Source organism: Natator depressus, chromosome 19, assembly GCF_965152275.1.
Source record: "Natator depressus isolate rNatDep1 chromosome 19, rNatDep2.hap1, whole genome shotgun sequence".
Taxonomy (NCBI): domain Eukaryota; kingdom Metazoa; phylum Chordata; order Testudines; family Cheloniidae; genus Natator; species Natator depressus.
In genome coordinates this window covers 9745387-9754157 of record NC_134252.1, presented here as the reverse complement: position 1 = coordinate 9754157, position 8771 = coordinate 9745387, and positions in this window count along the sequence as shown.

Genomic DNA, 8771 nt, shown 5'->3' with positions numbered 1-8771 from the left:
TAAGAGTGCGGTGGTGGGGCACTGCCAGACAGCCTCTCCCTGCATGGCCGCACCTGCCAGCAATCCAGGATGCAGATTACAACCCGTGAGGAATGTGTGTAAATGCCCAGCCCCTCTCCCAGCTCAGCCAGAGGCCGTGACCCTGGTGCCAGCTGCACTGGCTTAATATTTCCATCCCTCTGGGGTTGGCACGTGTGGCGATTTTGAATCCGGGCTCATCTGGTGAAGGCCTTTAGCTGACCGGGGAAATTCCTGAATGGGGAAACTAAGCCAAATCCTTCCACATCTCTGTATGTGGAGACTCTGAGGCTGCCTGTTTAATCTACTGTGCCCAGCAGCAAGGGATCTAAGCAATGCTATGTACCAGGGGCACGTCAATGTGCATCCAGACAGGAGGTGCTCAGCTCTGCAGCAAGGCTCCCTCATCCGGCACCAGCTGTGTTTCCATTAACATTGGGAGGTTTTTCTTGAATTCGGGGTCAGAAAGAATAATCCAAGCAGCATAGCAGCTCCCTGTTCTTTATTCTGATGGGAAATTCCATCCAGGCCTGAGCCACACACAGATTTTGTACCAGCGTAACGACGTCAGTTACCGGTGAGCTTTTTTGCTGACCAAGTTTTACCAGTGCAGCCCTAGTCTGGAGGCAGTTATGCTGGTATGAAGTGCCTTGTGGTGGTACAGCTTAGTTCTGTTACTGATGTAGACACCTTCAGATCAGTTAACTACATCCACGCTTAAGGGGTTGTTTTGCTTTAACTATACCAGTGTAGGAAAATGTTTTTGTAAACAAGGCCTTCCTTTATGCTGCCCCCACATTTTCCATTTGCTGCATATTTTGCATTGACAGGGTCTAACTGAATTGCAGCTGTCGGTGAGGGCAGCTCGGTACGGAATAGTGGGGGGTGGGCTTTGCATCAGGAAAGGCATGGAAGGCAGTTTGGATTTGTAGGATAGACATATTAGCTGGAATTTCACATCCAGCATTGAAATAGTTAACCATATTGCCATTTCGATGGCCATCTTTAGGTTTCAGAGTTAACGTTCCGTTGAGCTGAATGGGGCGGTTCATAGCAGACCTGTTGTTTCAGGCTGTCAACAGACTTGTGCAGCTGCAGCAGTTGCAGCCAGGTCACTTTTTCAGGTTATCTTTACAGGCATCTGGGCCAGACACTTCATTTTTACTGAGGTGAAAGCTGAGATTCTGGAGCGCAAACGTGTCCCCAGGGGTGGCTTCCACAGCAAGTCTCGGGTTAACTCTACCTGCATCCTCAAATGGCATGTACCTGGCATACTCCTCAAATTCCCCCCCACGGTGCACATGCACCCCCCTGTATTGTGAGGGAGTGATGAGAAAGGGTGACTTTAAGGCTCAGAGGCCCCCAAAATTCTCACTGCCACCCTCCTTGTAGATACTTCTCTCTCTCTCTCCACATGCCCTACAACTGGAAATAATTAAAGTCTGCAAACCCTGGGATGAGAGTCATTATATATGTGCAAAGCAAGTACCATTAAGCCTCACAACATCCCTGGGAGAGGGGATTAAGTATTAGGGGGAAACTGAGGCAGAGAGGGGCAAAATGACTCCACCACAGCCACACAGGGAGCCAGCAGAGATGGGAATAGATCCCAGGAGTCTTTATGCCCGGTCATCTCCGCTAGTCCCTCCCTCTTTATGGCCCATGTGCTCTGGGAGAAAGCAGCGTCTGGGGTAAGGGAAAGGTAGCAGCTCTAGTGGGGAGCAGTGATCTGGGTACAGCCTGGGATGGGGCAACCCGCTCTGGCTCAGCCTGCCCCCATGCTTCCTGCGTCCCCAGTGACTCACCCTGGGCACTCTGCGTCTCGCCCCATGGATGCATCTCCTCTCTGGAGCCATCAAGCCTCCGAGCTCTCACTTGCTCTGTTTTGCTGAGGAATTATGCTAGAGAAGCAGCCCCAGCAGGGGGGAAGAGCACGTCTGAGTCGCTGCCCCCCACTCTTGTCCCGCTGCCCGGATTGATTCCTTCTTTGTTCCTGATACAAAGCGGCTAATTGGTTTTAATGTGGCATTAGCAGAGATACTGTATTCTCCTTCTCCGAGGGCGTCTGTTTCACTGGGGGCAGGAAGGGGGTGAGCTCCAGCTGGATTAGTGCCTGATGGCATAAATGGAAGGTGATTACGGGGGAAGGATTGGGTTATGGATTATCGAGGATTAAGGTCAGTGGACCGAGGGTAAAATTATAGGTGAAGAATCTAATCTGCAGGTCCCCAGGAGGAAGAGGGGGTAGGATGGGGAAGGGAGCGACACAGACGATAGGAGGGGAACGGAGAAGGGTGATCGTAAGAACCTTTCCCAGGCCAGCCTGGCTATTGTCCCGTCCCACCAGAGCAGAGCCTTGGGGAGTCAGACTGCCCCCTGGATAGGTGCCCCTCACGCTGCCCCGCCCTGAGGAGCCAGGCTGGGGTGAATGCAGAAGAGGTTCCAAACTTCTTCCCTCAGAAAAACAAAATCCGTTTCCCCTAATCCCAGCTCTCAAGATGCTCCTGGCAGCCACTTTCATGCACCCCTAGCCACGTGCTTTGGGGGTGACGTGTGCTTTCAGCCATCGGAGAGAGACTCAGCTGCCAGGCCGGTGAACGTGCCCCGGCCTCTCCCTTTCTAGCCCTGGGCTGCGTGGCTCCTGCCAGGGGAAGCAGGAGGCGCACGCACAAGCTGCTCTGATGCTGTGGCTTCTGCCCTAGTCATTCCCATGTGCCCTCTGGTACCGTGGTGCTTCCGACTGCCATCTGTAGTGTAAACTGAATAAGGACGGCGGTAGCTTTGGGTGGAAACCACATGGATGAGCCCCTGCTTCGAGATCCCAGCTCTGCCGAGCGTCAGGCATGTCGTGTGACACTCACACACACACACCCCCCGCCCGCCCCGTGCCTCGCACACTCCCGCTGCCCAGCCAGAATGTGGCACATTCAGCTACGCTCCGGGCAAGCAGGAGAGTTTGGGCTGCCACTCAGTTGGCTACTGCCCGGGGGCTGCTCTCCGCTCCCCGAGCGGTTCCTCGCCATGCGGCGCAGCAGCAAGGCGGAGGTCAGTGCCCCAGCTGGGGTAGGGTAGGGCTATTGTGGGGGAAGAGGGACCCTGGAGCTATTGGGATGGATCTCTTGGAGGAATAGGGGGCAGGGCCCAGACAAACTCTTGTCGGGGCGGGGAGACAGGAGCCATTGGAGAAGAAACATTTTAAAATGAATCCTGAGATGCTCTGGCTTGTGTTACGCTGGTGGTCAGACGAGGGGGGTCTCACGAATTCACGTGACTCCAGGGACCGGGACTCTAAGAAAAACACCAAATCTCATGAGACTTACGATCCCATCGCGAGATTTGGCCACACGTTCTATGGATCTGGGCCTGGCAGAGGGGCAGTCCAGGGGTGCTGCTGGCAGAGGAAATGTGGATCTCCAGTGACTTCTGCATTTTGCCTGGCTGGAAAGAAGAACCGGCCAGTTACTATGTCACTGAGGCAGCTGGTGTTAGTCACCTTCCGAAATTAACCACGGGTCCATGTGAGCTGCTGCCCAGCTTTGCATTTCCCATCACAACCGCTCTGTCACTGGATGCTGAGTGTGCCTAGCAATGGGAAAATACAAACCTCAACTCCCAAGGGCAGGGCAGGGGGTACCACGGCTCTGGAATGAATCAGAACGTTTCTGCTCGCTGCTATGCACGCAGAGCAGGTAACGTGGGGAGGGGGGCAGGGTGAGTATGTGTGCGTTGGGGGGGGGGTGAGTGTGCCTCTGATCCTGTGCTGGTAAGGTGGGGAGTGTGATTGTGATGGGATGAGCGTGCAATGCGGGTGTGGAGGAGCTGCGGCTTTTCTCATCTTTCCAGCTGGGAATTTCCTGCCTGGCCCGGTGACACTGGGCAGCTCAGGGCGAGGCCGAAGTGGCGCATCGTTAACTGTGCAGCGACACAGACTCCTGAGGCGTAGAATGACCCCCCCACCCTGCCCCCTTCCATCGTATTTGGACCCAGGCCGCTGGGCCCGGAACTCTCTGATTCACTCGCTGTCCCAGCTCTCTGAAGCGTCGAGGGGGGAAGATCGCTCCCCCATCCTCCCTGGCCAAGATACTTTGGCTTTGGTTAAGACAGGCCCCGTACAGCCTTAATTTGCCCCTGTTTCTCTTCCAGTTTGTCTGGGGCCAGGAGGGGCCCATGGGGCTGGAGGCAGAGAGGGAAGGAGTGAAAGGGGGTTCTCATCAAAATGAGTCGGGGCAGGAAGGGGTATAGAACAGGGGAACTGCCAGACTGACTCTGAGCCGGGGGCCAGAGACCGTTCTGCTCCCAGGCAGTATTTCCTCCTGGCCCCCAAGAGTTAGGCCTGGCCTTGGCTAAGGTTTCGAGGCAGGATGCTAGAGCCAACACTTCGTAAAGCTTAGGCTTTAGCCATACCAGCTTTGCACCCCTTAAAGTGAAACTCGTCTTGCCTTGCCTAGGGGCTTGGCAGTTTTTAACACCATCTAACACCATGCCTTGAAATAAACTCTAGTTCAGACAAGGGATGTTTCATCAGAAGGAAACCTGCCCGCGGGGGGTGGGGTGGGGGCTCTTTCTTCCAGAACTGCCCACTGTACAGCTTCTTCTACCTTCCTCTGGAGCAGCCGGGACTGGCGCATTTGGAGACAGGACAGCAGACAGGTGCACTTGGGAGAGAGAGCTGCGCTGGGGAACCACACCGTCAAACTCCCTGAAATACAGGTCTGCAGAGCACTGAATCCCACCTCTCTGAGTATCAGGGCTAAGAGCCCCCCAGCGATCCATGGATGGGCTGGAACATTCTGAAGAGGTGAAGGGACTTTCCAAGAACAGACAACAAGCCCCATAAGTCACTGGTGCCCAGAACTAGTGCCACATCCTCTCTTCCCCTGAAGTCTCTGGAGTCATTTCCTGAACCACACTGCATCCTTCCTTCCCTTGAGCCCTCCCTCCCCACCCTGGGGTAGTTGCCCAGAATCAGCCACACCCTCTCTATTCTAGGCAGCAGCTTCTTTAGTTTCTGTCCAGAGTTCCTTGGAATTGTGCCTTTTTCCCATCTGCCCAGGGTTCCCTGGCCTCCGGGAACAGCCTTCCCCAGAGAATGTGTCTCACTCATTGGTACTAGGCTGGTTCTTCTGAGGCTTCCCATGGGATGATGATAGCCTAGGGGCAAGTTCTTCCTTTCTAAATGGCTCCGGGTGTTGGACAAGCCAAACCGGTGATGTTATTCAGGGCCAAGTCCTCAGCTGGTGTAAATCAGGCACGCACCATTGGCTTCAGTGCTGATTTACACCAGTTGAGGATCTGGTCCTTAATGTGGAGTCATAGAATCGTAGGACTGGAAGGGACCTCGAGAGGTCATCTAGTCCAGTCCCCTGCATGCAAGGCAGGAGTATTAGACCATCCCTGACAGGTGTTTGTCCAACCTTCTCTTAAAAATCTCCAATGATGGAGACTCCGCAACCTCCCTAGGCAATTTATTCCAGTGCTTAACCACCCTGACAATTAGGACATTTTTCCTTATGTCCAACCTAACCTGCCCTCCCCGGTGTCCGGCTGCAGGATTCCAGAGTGGTAGGCAGCTTGGAGGAAGCGGAGTTAAGAAGGGGGTTAGATACAGATCCCGTGGGTGTTAACGCATGCGTCCCAGTCTCCTTTATGCTGTGATGGATCATTGGTGTCTTATGCTCTGTTGCCCACTTTAGCCCAGTCCTTTGGCTTTGGAGAGAGTTATTGGACCCATTTGTCAGATGTGGGTGCTGAAGCACAGAGCGGTTGAGGCCTACAAATGTCCAAGTTGGGTGCCTAAAGCTAGGCCCATAAATCCACTTTCAGCTACCAAAATAAGTGATTTCCAGAGAAGAGGAGTACCCGATATTCCCACTGAAGCCAATGGGAGCTAGAGCTGCTTAAGATCTGTGATGTTCAGGCCAGCCAGGTGTGACACCGAGACCCCTTGGCAAAGGTCCCCTGTTCTTTGTTCGTCTCCGACCTGACAAACTCACTTCATCACATACATTGCTCCCAGGCTGTTTAGCCATAAAGGGTAACATGTGAGGTCTCTATTGAAAGCTGGTAACTTATCAAGGTTCATAATCGTGGTGTGATATTAAGGCATAAAGTGACTATACTGAAGTTGGTGCCCTTATGCTCTTAAAGTTAAGAGGAGTCACCAGGGAGAACTACAACTTGGTGATGCCCTCTTCATGCAGGAGGGAGTGGCCACCTCTCCCTCGTTAGCCAGTGATGTCATGCAAGGTTCAATTGTTTACTGTTGCCCCATTGCAGAAAAGTCAATGCAAACCCAACAACTGCAAACAATAGAAACCAAGTGGAGGTCAAAAGGAAGAAATATTACAACAGACAGGGTCCCCTGGTTGATGAGTAAAGACTGTTTCAGTAGAACACACAGTGGGGAGCTGCACACTCTGCACACTCTGCAGCCATTCCCTGAGGAGACGTCTCATGGAACGGGGGCTGTTTTCATGACAGTTTGGATCCTGGTTCCCGTGAAGCCAGCCAGCTTTGCAATAGACTGAATGCTGGCGGGGGTGGAGGGTGGGGGAGGACTCCCACTTTATTAGCTAGGAAAGGGAACTTTTAATCAACGTCAGCCTTAGTTTGGGTTGCACGACTTTGTTTTGTATCGGAACTGTTTGTTTCCATCACTCTCTCCTGTTTCTAGTTAAATCTTTATTCTGAAATAAGCCTATTATTGGTTTGTTATAAATGCTCACCTGTGTGAGGCAGGAGCAGGGGTTTAAAGTAAAACAGGGGTACCCGGCTCCTTTGGGGGCACAGGATTTCTGTGAGTAGCCAGTGTCGGGGGCTGGATGTCACAGGGGAGCGCTTCTAAGGGACTCGGGGATTGGGGTGCTCCTCTTGCTCACCTGCAAGGCAAAGAGAGGGCTGGCCGAGCCTGGAGGGGAGCACTCAAGGGGCTGACGGGCTGGTGGCATTAGGGAGAGGAGCCCAGCACAGAATGGACTAGGGAGAAGTGATTCCTAGCTGGTGGTCCTTTCCCCCACTGGGTGAGGAAGGCTCCCAAGGGCAGGCTAGATTGTGGGTGCAGTAGGAAAGAGCGGAGATCCTTTCCCTGGGCTTTGTTTATCAGAGAACCCAGCTGTCACCTCCTCCTCCCTTGTGGTGCAGCTGATGCAGAGGTTGCTTTGACTCGCCTCTCCAAATTTAGCAAGAGCCCCTGAACGAGAGACGCTTCCTGTCAATGAACTCGCTTCAAGCACAGCCGCTGAATCATAACATTAAAGAGAATCCCCAGAGGCTGGGGCACTCTCGCCTTCTCTCATCCTCTGGAATCCGGGTTAAGGAGCAGCTGCCCAGGCCAGGTAGGCAATGGCCCTTCTCCTGGGGTATCTCTTGCTCTTTTCTCTGCCGACCTTGCTTTCCTTCCTTCACTCTCTGCCTCTGTTTCCCTTGCCAAATCCCCTGTTGAGAGCCTCCTCTCCTGGTGCTGTTACCTGCTTCTTGTCCAAACTGCCCCAAGGCAGAGCAGCCTTGGGATGCTCACCTTTGGCATTGATTGTTTGGGATGCAAAGTTCGGATCTGGATCAGAACTTTCCCAAAGCCTAGGGGCTGTGCAGATTCAAGATTTTGAACTGGCCAGTTAAAAAAAGAAGAAGAAGAAGGACCAGGTGCACAATTCAGCCTTGGGTCGGAGCTGCCTTGAAGTTTGAGGGTGTTACCATCCCTCTGGCTGTTTGTTCAGACCCATCTCTATACGAAGCCAAAATACCTTTCTCCTAGAAACTAGAGAAGGTTGCTAAGAGACACCCGTGTGATTTCCTAGCATATCACTTAAAAACTCAAGCTCTTCAAAGCAAGGAAACAAACAGCTAAGGACATCATAAATCTTAACTCTTGCCTCATAATAGCTGAAGACACGATCATTTTCTCACGTATAAAGACATGCGTATTTCACTGCAACACAACAACCTTATCTCTGATCTGTGAATTGTTTGTGGATTTTATATGTATTATTCTTGTTATCTAGAGTTCAGTAAATAAGTGTTTTCTTTTACAAGATACTGTTACATGGGAAATATTGTCAACTCATAAGTGTATCAACTGACAGGAGAATGTTTTGGTCAATTCCATATAATTGATGGCTCTTGAGACTGCAGTTATCCAATAGACGCTCTTAAAAATGTTCATTCCAGTTCTAGAGATGTTACCATTTCTATCTGTAAAAAGAAAAGGAGGACTTGTGGCACCTTAGAGACTAACAAATTTATTTGAGCATAAGCTTTCGTGAGCTACAGCTCACTTCATCGGATGCAATGTGCTCCTCACGTTAAGCATAGGGAATATTGCTGGAACTGAGAATATAGTTAAACCCAGAATGACCTTTTTAAGTGTACCCTATTACATAGGGTAATAGGAAAGTATAGAACATTATCCATTTTGGATATTTGTGGGGTTGCATCTGGGGCTGATCAATATGTATTGTTAATGTATCCATATTGGGATGTCATTTTGATGTTTCGTTTTCAGAAATATTTTGTGTCGTGTTAAGTTTGGGATTACTTGTGAAAGAGCTGTATTTATGCTGGACCAGAGTTGAAACTCATGAGTTGTGATGCAATATACATTAGTTTATATTTGTTTTATTTGTTACATGGGCAGGGGAAGATTTCTTATGCCCCTGACTATTCATTTCCTTTCCCTTTAAACGCTTAGATTTTGTAAATGTGCACCAATGGGATCGGTAAAGACGTTGCTGTCACTTGGCAACCTGGCCTGGATT